This window comes from Nicotiana tabacum, chromosome 16, assembly GCF_000715075.1.
Source record: "Nicotiana tabacum cultivar K326 chromosome 16, ASM71507v2, whole genome shotgun sequence".
NCBI classification, from domain to species: Eukaryota; Viridiplantae; Streptophyta; class Magnoliopsida; order Solanales; family Solanaceae; genus Nicotiana; species Nicotiana tabacum.
The window spans coordinates 166,729,255-166,737,313 of NC_134095.1; the positions used below are offsets into that span (position 1 = coordinate 166,729,255).

At 32.3% G+C, this 8,059-nt stretch overlaps 1 long non-coding RNA gene across 1 annotated transcript; it reads right to left on the minus strand.

The window, feature by feature from the left end:
• Positions 1–4,586: 4,586 nt before the first annotated feature.
• On the minus strand, positions 4,587–5,178 carry LOC142170602 (uncharacterized). Its single transcript, XR_012699868.1, has 2 exons — positions 5,027–5,178; positions 4,587–4,936 (listed from the first exon to the last, which is right to left on the minus strand). It is a non-coding gene; the product is annotated as an uncharacterized LOC142170602 (long non-coding RNA).
• Between the last annotated feature and the right edge of the window lie 2,881 nt (positions 5,179–8,059).

Below are 8,059 nucleotides of genomic sequence, written 5' to 3' on the forward strand. Positions count from 1 at the left end.
AAAGGGGAAAAGTGTCAGCCTGACATAGTCCTTGGAAACGTTTGGATAGTTGTAGGTATCCGTAATTTCCAAGAAATTCTGAATGTGCCTCTGCGGGTCTTCATGAGGTAAACCCATAAATAACCCTGTGGATTGGATCAGCTGCACCATGTATTGTTTCATCTCAAAGTGCCCAGTGATGTCAGGCTTCACAATAGCCTGAGTCATATTAGCCATACTGGGCCTTGCGGCTTCAATCACCGCGCTTTCCTCATTACCTGCCATCTCAATTGGCTATGGTTGAACTTCGATGTCCAACTCTCTTTCAATTCTGGTTCTAGCGTCCACCTCTATCCTCAATCTGTAAAGTGTTCGTTCAATTTCAAGATCAAGAGGAAGGAGATTGTTTGCACTTCTACTACTTCGCATTCAATAGAAACTCCTGTATTAGCACAAACAACATGAACTGAAAGTTAAAACTCGAATAAATAACTAGTACAAGCTCAATTTGGTCAAGTAGCTAATTTATAAGTCCCCGACAACGGTGCCAAAAACTTGTTGCGACCAAAAACACTTACGCAAGTGCACGTGATCGTCAAGTAATAGAGTAGTGAGTAAAGTATCGTTCCCACGAAGACTTATGATTAACTGTTGACTGATTCAAACCCAATTTCTTTATCTATCCAAGAGATTGTTTACAAAAGAGAGATGTAATTCTTTTACTACTTAACTATAAAGAATTAATCTAACTAAAACAAATAACCAAACGAATAGCAATTACGAGTAACAAACAGTAGGAGAAGATATTCCAGGGTCACGGGCATAGTTACAATCGTGTTGTGTTCTTGGCTCAAAATGATTAATCAATTTATCTGGGTTATTGATTGACAGGGTTGATATTACTCATAAGAATCTGTCGAGTTCTTACTCGCCTATTCAAGTCAACTCAATGCCTATATGTCTATGGAATTAAGATTAACAAGAACGCATTTACAATTCCTATATTTCAACCAAGCAAGGCAATTGGGTATATATCTATCCCAATTGCAAATCCGTTCCCCGAGGCCCGGGTTCAAGAACTTGCTCTATTTAATTCTATATGCAATCTAAAGTTCCCACTTTCGAGTTCAACTAAAGATTCGTAGATAGTATTTCACTGTTAGCTACTCAGCAAAATAATTAAGAACAAAATTAAATAAACAACCCAATATGATAAACCAACTTTGTCAAATTAAACTTCAAACAACAACATTCATGTTTTACCCACGACCCTAGAATAATAGGTCTTAGCTGCTCATACTAGTGTTCATCATAAATAAGTTCAATTTCATCATAACACAACAAAAACAAGAGAAGAAAAGAAGAACTTAATGGTCAAAACTCCTCCTTGCCTCTTGCCTCTCTATTTCTTCCACTAAACTATGAAAACCTTGATACTTTAACCTTGGGCGAGCTTGACTTTATATAGGTTAAGTGAGTTTCCCTCCAGATTTCCAATTTTACCCCTAAATAACTTTTTTTCCGGACCGGACACGCGCGAGCTCGCGCGTGATTCTACCTCAGCCTTTCTTACGCGCGAACTACTGCGCGACTTCGCGCGTTTGGTGCCTTGTTTCGTCCATTTTTTCGTCTCATCCTTGCGCGCACTCGACTCCGGGGGTTTGTTCTTGCTCATAAATCATTCCAATATCCTCTTGAAAGCATCATATAGGCTCCTCATCCTGCAATGTATACATATCACAATTAGAGCCTATTTTTCGTTAATTAACCATAATATGTCATTGGAATATAATCAAGCGGAAGCATAAACAATAGCTAAATCACCTAGATTTCGCCTATTATCAGTGATACATGTTTGATACATGTGTTGCAGAAGAATTTTTTGAACTCGATTTAATTACGAATTTTGATACAAAACCAGTCCAAATCACCTCCAATCTTCCTTAAATTTTTTATACTGGCTTATCTATATGTTTTCAATGAATTTCAACTATACCCATTGAAAAAGTTCCATTTTTGCTAAGATTTTTGGAATATTATTTATTTTTTAAAATATATTTCATCACCTTATTTACTACTTCATCCATGAAATTTCCTTTCTATCTTGTATTTAGTGTTACTAATCATGCTTAAAAATATGGAAGGTGATTTTTGCATGTGATTCTTTGGAGAGAAATAACCTTATTTATTTGGTTTTTCAATTTTTATATGTACTTGGCTAGTTTTGGTGAGTATATAACTAATGGCTAGAGGTTGGTAAGTTGAGACTTATTTGGGACATTTGCGTAAGTTTTCCTTTTTAATTTGCGATAAGCTATATCCGCGTTCGGACCCGACTAAATCCGAATTCGTGTTGGAAGTCCCACATTGATGGGCAAAGTGTTTCCTAACAAAGGCGGCTATATACTCAAGGCTCGAACTAAAAGCCTCCGAATTATATAGGTATTATACTATAAGTTGTGGACTTAAGTTAGAATTCAAGTTTTGACATAAAGTGCTGCAATAAATTTCCTCAACATCAATATGCATATCCACGGCTCATGATATCATGGTTCAAGGAGTGTGGTTCATTCTTTTTTTCTCATTTTGGATTTATGAGTTGTTAAATTCAGATGCTACCTCGTATTCTAACAAATCATTTCTATAACCTCTTGTTGAGAAGGTAGTTAAGCTTATTTTAAGCATTTCACTAGGAAGATGAATGGTTAAAATTACTAATTAGTACCTATGTTACTAGTTTGCTATATATAATAGACTAGTTACTTCAGCACGGGCTGAACCCGGGCCCAATTCTAAAAATTAAAGCTTGCAAGTGTATTTGAAATCGAAAGAAATAATTATTTTCTTAATTTGGATTTCTATTTTACTTTTAAAAATTTATATTCCTTTAAGTTCTTGAAGTTCAACTGAGACTTAGCATGTTAATCCTGTTTGACATGTCAATTTTTTTTTTCTAATTTTTATTTGAGAGAATTTAGCAATTAAAATGTTAGGTGTTCAACTTGTAATTTGGTAATTGATTCTACTAATGAATTTTTTTTACGCACATTATAAAATGAGATATTTATAGTGCGCTGTCGTGAAGATGAGTTGATTATAATTTGATATTAAAAAGGCGGCAACTACATTATATTTTGTAAAATTACTGTACACATCGAAAATCAGAATAATGTTTTTCATATAATGTGGTGATGTAATGAGGTGACATTGGTACGAACAAAAAGTAGATATATAAAATTTTATCAAGTAATTTTATTCAGGTGAATGGTATTGGATAAATCTTTACGCATTACGACAATGTTTGTCATTTGATAAATAAATATTGGTGTAACATATTCAGAAACATGGCATTTACGCTCTCTTCCTCGAACATTTACAGCTAAACAGTGCCATCTTTCAAAAGCGTTTAGTTAAATTTTCAAACATACGAACGTGATATACATGATCATAAGTAAATAAATTAGTTAGAAGCTACACAGAAAATTTTGACATAATAACTTATCTTTGTGTTTTTCTGGCCACTTTTAATTTTAAAAAAATTAAAGAAACGTCAACAATATTATATTGCTCACCTGTATTATAATAAGAAACTAATGAAGTTCCTCCTAATTAAACATATTATGTAAAATAAAACAACGAAAAGTTCTATCGTAATGTTTGTGGACGTTTATACAAAATTGAATACCAAAAATTAAAAAGTTTACTCTTGTTTCCTTTAATGTTATACTCTTTCATGTTTACTTTGTATCAAAAGAATGACATCGTTTAGATACAAATTTCTTTATTTACATACTTTAGTTTCATTAAGTGTAAATCTACTAAGGTATCTTATTTATATGTTTGATAAGAATATAAGACGACATATTCCATCCGTCTTATAATATGTTTGTTGAAGCAAAACTGAATCCAAATTAAGCATATATTCATAAATATTATGTACCTTTTGAAAACTAATGTGAATCTAATATGATTTTAACATTATCTTAAAGTTTAGAACAAAATTGGTATTAATTGCAAAAAACATTCTATGTTTGAACACGTGGTTTAAGTTTAAAACGTATATAAAATAAAATTTGGAGATTAGAAATGATGTAAATTCAAAAAAGCTTAATCTAATTACTTAAGAAAAATACATTAACTTTCACTTCTTTTTTTTCAAAAGCAAAATAAAGGAGGAAAAGTAGAATTATGTTAGGTGTGTTAGATTAAGACTCATTATTTGACTATCTTGACGTAAGCAAACTTTGACTGGGTTAAATCATGAATCACCTATCGATTTGACTCATCTAAATTTGACTGACCCACTTATCTGCCACGTCTAGACCAAAAACAATTGTGTTAAACATGAGATAACGGTATAGAAATTATCCAGTTCTGGAAAGTAATAATAGGTGCGATAATTAATTGCATAACATAACAGCAAAAGATCATTACATGTCCTTACACCCAGAGGCAGAAGTAAGATGGATTCTTTACATTTAAACTGAATTTATTTCTTTCGACCCAAATTTTATTTACATATCAAAATTTCAAATGTATACAAATAATGAGAGACGAGTTCGAGATCTAGAGTCACTATATACAGTACGAGCAAAAAATATTCTATATATATAAACATTTTAAATTTTTTTCTTTGTATATTTATAGCAGAAAACAATGAATTCAGTTAAACATACAGAAGTCCTGCTAGATCTACCGATGCATATAACAAGATCACGTTCATTTAATACATTTAACCACATACTAACTTTAGATCATGAATTCGCCTTTACTTACATCCAAACAAAGGCGACAAGAAGGTGAATAAGGAGAGTGTTTGAAGCAAGCTTAGAGTAAGATGAAGCACTTGAATGTTGTTTCTTAAGATCTCCACCAGCTTTTTGCCCTGTGAATCCCCGATAACCTCCTCCTCCTCCTCCTCGTCCTCCTCCTCCTACGCCACCTTTAATCGCCTTCGCTGACGGTATAAACACGGTTGACATTAGTATAATAAGAACAAGAAAAACCTTAACTAGTACCATGATAATGTTGGTTCTTGGAAAAAAACCTTTCTTGTTCTTCATTGCTATAAGATTTTGAAAGTAATTAAGACAGCAAATTGCTAGTGAATATAATTCAAGGGCAGCTCAGATATGGCATTTGAGAAGAATAAAAGATGTAAAATTAAAGGTGAGAAGAAAAGGAGGAAACAAATCAGACAGCTATATCTGGGCTGCTATTATATAAAGTAGTAGTGTTTAAATTGCTAGTTTAGTATAGTTTTTTTTTATTTTTTTATTATATATATTTGAGTGTTCTTTTCTTTAATTAAGCGAAAAGGTTATCAACATTTTTCTTTTTTCTTAGAAGAAACACTATAAATCTATCATATCAGATTTTACTATCGATAGTTGTGGTGGGATGGATGTGATTTTTCCACCTTTAACCAGATCGAGCTTTCAGATACGAGACCTAGAAATGCAAAAGCCTCTGGTAGGAAGCATTTTCCCCTTAATTGGACCCTATCCAGAGCGAATTTGAATTAATCCGGCAAGTAGACTCCGAATACCAGATGGTTATACCAACAAAAATCGCAGTTGGTTTTTGATTTATTAGATTAAAATGTTTGCAAATTTCTATAAATAAAAGTCATTGCATCTCTTTTGATATCAGTAAAAGTTCCAGGATTAGAGAGTTTTAAATGAAAAAAATAGAAACTTAAATATTGGGAAAACATTTGTATATTAATCTCTTTTTATATGAATATCATAAAGTTAATTTCTGGGATATATTTGTGTTAATTAGAGAAATTCTTTAATCTTGTCTCCTTAATTTCTTACTTCTTATTGTTTCTAATCTAATGGGTTGCTCATCTCCTTTCACTATTGTAGGTTCAATTAACCAATCACACCAATGTTTGTATCTTGACTTCACTGTATTTCACTTAATTATTTTTATCATCGTCAATAAGAGTTCATCAAGAAACTTAGGTAAATTTCTCAGACTTGATTGTAACATGTTCTTTAATGAGTTGATACGAATTAAATTAATTAAACTAGAAATGCCAAATATAGTTACAATTTTAAAAAAAAAATGATTTGGTTGGTAAACGAGTTATCTCATGATTAATTATTCCGAGATTAGTTATCCCACCCTCCCATGGGGATAGAAAAATACTAAAATCCCGGAATAACTAATTCTGGGATCAGGGGCGGAGCTACTTACTAAATTTAGGTACTTCGGCATCCATTAAACTTTACACAACATAGGTATAGTTATATAAGAAATGTGAGGCATCTGATATAAAAGGAAAAAAAATACCCACCAACCAAAAAATTAAGTAGTTACTACACATCAAAAAAAATTAAACACCCACGAACATAAAATCCTGGATCCGCCACTATCTAGAATTGATTATACCATAATTTTATTACAATTAAATGTGAGATGAACTCATCTTAAATTAAATTGCGAGATTAATTATCTTTTATCTCTCCTACCAAACATTCTTTTAAAGCCACCTGATCAGCAATCACATGTTGTATGACTTTTTATTCAGGACAATTTACTCTTTTTTTTTCTTCTTTTGGTGCAAGGACAATTTACTGAATGAAGTAGTTGTTTTTTTTTTCTTTTTAAAGTATTCATCTTTTTCAGGCTGTGGATCTTTATGACTTTGAAAGGGAACAGACAACTTTAGGGTCAGTGGATGTATTATTATGTCCCCCGTGCTATGGAAAAATATAACGTGCATATGATTAGCGGGAAGTTATTACAAATGCTGCACCTTATTAAACAAGGTTATTACTACTGAGGCAATAAGGTAAGAATTTAAATTTTATGCTTAATAGTAAAAAAATGTTTGATAATCAGGTCATATAATAATAATTATAATTAAATTTCTATTATAAGCATTAATTCAATTTTTTTACCTAGTCCGTCATAAGTTTTACATAGAATTGAATTCAATATATCAATTGCTTAAAAAAACATCAAAAAATTTGGTAAATAATGAAAATCCGGAGGAAATTTTCACGAAATATTTTATTCTAAACGTTGAGAATAAAAGGTAGGGCAAAAAAGACATTGTAATGCAAGACCAGCCTAAAGAAGTAGATGGACTGCTGTTTGCCGGATGACCACGAGGTAACCGCCGCAGCCCAATGCCACCATCCTTTGCCGCTAGCGGCGGAGGCAGAATTTTCGCTAAGGAGTTTAAAAAAAGTAAAAAAATTAAAAGAAACGGTGGCAAGTGGGAATTAACCAGCGACCTTATAAAGATTTTGAAACCCTTAACTACGGAGCTATACTTTTAGCATATGTCAAGGGAATTCAAAATAAAAAATATAAAAATACAAACCAGAATTTTATACGTACATTGTAATTTTCCGGCGAAGCGCCCCTCCCGCCCCCTAAATCTGCCCCCATTTGCAGCTGCCGATGTTAGGAGGAGCCAAATGAGACAAAGCACTAGGACATCCTTTACGAGGTTTTTCATTTTTATACACTACTAGAAACACTCGAAATTTTTCACGAAAATATTTTATAGAATTAGTAGGAATTAATATGCTTGTGTGGTGAGATACATGCAAAAGCCATTACTTAGTTTTACCATCACTTAAAGCTCCCATTTGGCTAGAGATTTTGACTGCTTTTTTCAAAAGTTTTTCAAAAAATTTAAAAATGTTATAAAATAAAAGTAATGCAGTAAAATGTAAACAAGAAGAGATAGAGAGAATGGAGAAATGTTTTCTTCTTTCACTTTGGTGTTTTTTTTTCATTGCAATTACATGGCCTTTTATAGGCATAAAAAGTAAAGATGATGGACATAAAATAGGAAATTTAATCTTTAAGTTATTCACAACATGGGCATCCAATGTAGCATCCAATGTAGTATCCAATGTAGTATCCAATGTAGTATCCAAAGTAGTATCCAATGTACAAACTATTCATAACACTCCCTCTTGGATGTCCATGTAAGATAATGTGCCTCATTAAAAACTTACAAAAAAAATATTGGGATGTACATAGTTATTTATAATATGCATTGCTTGCTGCCTCATTAAAAACTTTACCAGAAAAACCCAGTGGGACAAAACCT